The sequence below is a fragment of the Nannobrachium achirus genome (assembly GCF_963921795.1).
Source record: "Nannobrachium achirus genome assembly, chromosome: 6".
Taxonomy (NCBI): Eukaryota; Metazoa; Chordata; class Actinopteri; order Myctophiformes; family Myctophidae; genus Nannobrachium; species Nannobrachium achirus.
This window is the reverse complement of record NC_137815.1, coordinates 9,079,032-9,083,206: the sequence shown is the minus strand read 5'-3', so window position 1 is coordinate 9,083,206 and position 4,175 is coordinate 9,079,032. Positions and strand designations below refer to the sequence as shown.

Here is a 4,175-nt window from a genome sequence, read left to right as displayed (position 1 = left end):
TTTTTGAATTTTGGGTTTCACTGTACAACTGCATGGTGGGGGCTGGATAAATAAAAATCTTAACAAGACACAAATTGCTTATTATAAGCAGACATGGCAACCCAGGTACATTCAGAGCCCAGAACGCCAACTACTGACACTTTAATGCAAGGACAACAGGAAATCAAATGATGTTTTTCAGGACAGCTTTTTCAGCCCCCGCCTCTTTCAGGATATGAACAGGATAACAGGGGCGGTGCCAGGAATAACATGAATATATAGAGATAAATAGTAATACTGAATAAAAGTACAAAGGTATTGGCATCAACTTGAAATTTTTTGAAAATACCAGATCTACAAGCTCACAATGCAATGCAACGCATGAGCATTTACTGGAGTAGCCTAGAAGTAAGACTATACAAGTGAAGTATAAAATACCTCAAAATTATACTAAGGATAGTATTTGAGTAAATGTACTCAGTTACTTTTACACCCCTGGCATTGTAGACCCAGATGCTTGTGAAACATGATAAAGAAATAGTCATGCAATAGTATGAATTCAGTTTATTTACACAAAGGATTTGCAATTGCAAAATATTTGGCAGCATTATTTTCTGTAAGTGGCTAGCAGAGTCAGACTTAACTAAACTTAAATTGTTTTTATTGAAAAACGTTGAGGGGAAGGCGGCTGGGGGTCAAAACTTGGAACTTTAGGCGCTCACATGGGGGCAGAGCAGACTATGGATTCCAATTGGGGGGTGTTGGAACCCAGCCAGCCTAGGTGGGGGAGGGAGAGAGAAATGAGGTGAGCTTCAGAATAATTACAGTTGAGCCACAAGTTAGAGAAGAGGTGTTCAATCTGCCCGTTCCACACAGTTCAGAATAATGAACCAACTTACACTGCCGTTCTTTGGCTTCAATGAAGCAATCTGGGAGCTGGTACTGATTGTCAGCTGATTGTCAGATGGGCTTCAGGTGTGAGGCCGAGCTTCCCCTGCATGGTTTGAAACAATAAATGAATAAATGAATGCACTCAAACATCATTACTTTATAAAGAAACTAAAAGTCATTACTTCAAAATCAAATCAAAATATAGCTGCAAGCAGCGATAAAGTGGCCAAGGCAGAAAAAGCAGGAAAGCAAAAAAGCATCAAGGGAAAGCAAAGAACAAATCAAAGAAAAACTGGAAGCAGTGTTCTTCCGAACAGGTCTCCGGCAGGTCAGGTGTTTTTTGTTTGTTTTTTTTGGCCTAGTGGTGACTATAATAGGCCTATAGGTACATGATATCATTGCAATCCTTGGAAATCACAACATAGGTGTAGACATGACAGTTTGTATTATAATGCTTGTTTCAGGATTTATGATGCAAAATACATTATTTAGTAATGGCGGATATTAAAATACGCATCAAGGGGGGTTGGGGGACATTTATAGGAAGGCTCCATATCAGACATTGTTCAAGGAACCAAACTGTAAAGTCTACCAAATGTCATGGTATTATGCTTATATAAACCCCAAGCAGGATTCGATCCAACGACCTTCTGCATGAAAGGCATATGCCCTGACCACTACACTAAGCAGCCACAGGATCTGTTAACCATGTTTGTTTAAAAAAAAAGTTCTATGTAGGCTGAGTGCCTTGATTTTATTGATTTATTTTTTATATTTTGGAGGCTTGGGGTGAAATCAATCTGAGTAAATGTAATCTGAGTATTTCTGACATTTTCGAGTGATCATATTTTCTTTTACTCAAAACCGAAAAAAACAGCCGGTAGAGAAGGGCTCATTTTAAACATGAACTGGAGTTAGATCAGACGTGTCAACATTAAAGAGTTTGACATGTGCACATGCCATGGGCATCCAGGATGTTAACATCAACTCAACCCGACATGGGGTTTGAACTGCCAACCATCCGTATACCAGGCACAGGCACTGACCACTACACTACGGCAGTCACACATTTTGGACCTGTCATTTATAAAAAAAAGAAAAGAAAAAAGAAAAAGTTTCATGTAAATCTACAGTAGTTGTGGGGCTCATTTTAAACATTGAACGTGATCTGGAGTTAGATCAGACGTGTCAACATTAAAGAGTTTGACATATGCCATGGGCATCCAGGATGTTAACATCAACTCAACCCGAGGTGGGATTTGAACTGACAACCATCCGTATACCAGGCACAGGCACTGACCACTACACTACAGCAGCCACACATAATGGACCTGTCATTTAAAAAAAAAAGAAAAGAAAAAAGAAAAAAGTTTCATGTAATGTACTTGACGCCTTCTTTCAAAATGATATAGTGCCCCCCTTTGGCCAATTGGGGTAAGATTGGTTTCAGCGATGTTTGGACTAACCCTCTACAGTAGTTCATCATGAAAATTTTACTTTGCATGTATGTTTTAGAGGCAGAAGAATAATTTGCATACAACTTGCAATGTTGATTGAATTATTAAAAAAGCATGTTTCAATGTTTAAAAAATCCGATCTGACAGATCTTTAGATATTGGTCCAAAGTTCATGTAAAAAAAGTTCTGTGCACGTGACGCAAAAGTTCCGGAATAAAAGCGGGTTTAAGTGTTTTACAAACTGCTCAAATTGGCGGAAAATCTAAGGGCGGAGCTTACTTAACAAAGACACAGATGTCTTCCGCTTGAGTCAAGGCACGCGTGTAAGCAAGTTGCATGTCTTCAAACGAAACGAGGCATGACTTATGCCCCTTTAAAGTTTGAGTTTTCAAACGCTTCGTATAGCGCCCCCCTTTGGCCAATTGGAGTAAGATTGCTTTCAGTGATATTTGGACTAACCCTCTACATATTTGCCAAATGCCATGAACGTGTCACTTTGCATGTATGATTTAGAGGCAGAAGAATAATTTGCATAAAACTGCAACATTGAGTGAATTATTAAAAAATAATGTTTCGCTTTAAAGAGAATCCGCCTAAGTTTTCAGACCGTATTGGTCCAAAGTTCATGTAAAAAAAGTTTCGTGCACATTACGCGAAAATCCCAGGAGGAGATAAATTTTTACTGTTTTTCATATAATTCAAAATTGTGGGAGAAGTAAAGGTCAGAGGTCAAAAGTCAGATCGTAAAAGTTGTTTGGCATGAGGAGACGCATAAGTGTATACAGGTTTCATTGCTGTACCTGAAACAGGGCATGAGCTACACCAGTTCAAAGTTTGCACTTTTGAAGGCTTCCTACAGCGCCACCCTTTGGCCGATTGTTGCGAGCTTCGCGTTTTAGCCGTTTGGCATAGTCCTCTGCCATACTGCCGAGTTTCGTAAAAAGCGACTGCACGGTCTAGCCGCTAGAGAAAAAGTGGCGGAATAATAATAATAGTGATGAAGTCCAATATCAATGAGTGGCCTTCGGGCACTTCGTGCCTTGGCCACTAACTAGGAATGAGTGTCACTGCGGCTGCTTTTTCCTACCCATAACCATAGGTCAGACAGGATTGTGTCAGTCTTTCTGCAGGCTCGCCATCTTTCAGATTCAGTTCTAGGCAATAAACCTGGCCTGGATCAAAGAAAAAGGCCAAATGAATAGAAAAACAACAAATTCAAATAATCTGCTGCACTACAGGCTTGAAACAAAATAATTCCATTAATCTCCCCAACTAGGCATTGGCATTAAACTCAAAATACATCAATTCAATAATCAACGTTGCAGCTAACATACAAGCATTACATTCCAAAAGAAATCGTTTAACATTTAGATACCAAAACCAAAAACAACATAACATTTCAGAGCACATGGTCAGCTTACCAAGTGACACATTGTTCCTCCATCATACACAGCCAGTGTATCGAGTGGATCAGGTAGGTATGTTCAGGTGAGGTAAATCTAAAAGCCAAATTATAGTATGGGTAAGTATAATGAATGAAACTGTTAGAAATTGGAATAGTTGTTGGAATAATGAACAGTGTACAGACCTGCAGCTGCTGCATAATGTAGCAGTGAGTAGCAGCAACCACCAGCACCATGCAGCTTCCAAACAATCTGAGAGGGGGGGAGTGGCCTCAACTCAACCACTATTTATACCCTTGCTTAAGAAGGTTGCCATGTTTGGTCGGGTTGCCATGTTCAGTTGCAGTACCAGGGTTTTCACGGCAAAATGTTGTAAAATGTATTTTAAATGCATGAGGTAAGGCTTGAACAGGGGACTTCTGGAATGATAGACAAAGGCCTTACC

At 39.7% G+C, this 4,175-nt stretch overlaps 1 long non-coding RNA gene across 1 annotated transcript; it reads right to left on the bottom strand.

Annotated features, from left to right (window-relative positions):
• Window positions 1-657: 657 nt before the first annotated feature.
• Window positions 658-3,485, bottom strand: LOC308286638. Its single transcript, XR_013962111.1, has 3 exons — window positions 3,415-3,485; window positions 879-973; window positions 658-756 (listed from the first exon to the last, which is right to left on the bottom strand). It is a non-coding gene; the product is annotated as an uncharacterized lncRNA (long non-coding RNA).
• Between the last annotated feature and the right edge of the window lie 690 nt (window positions 3,486-4,175).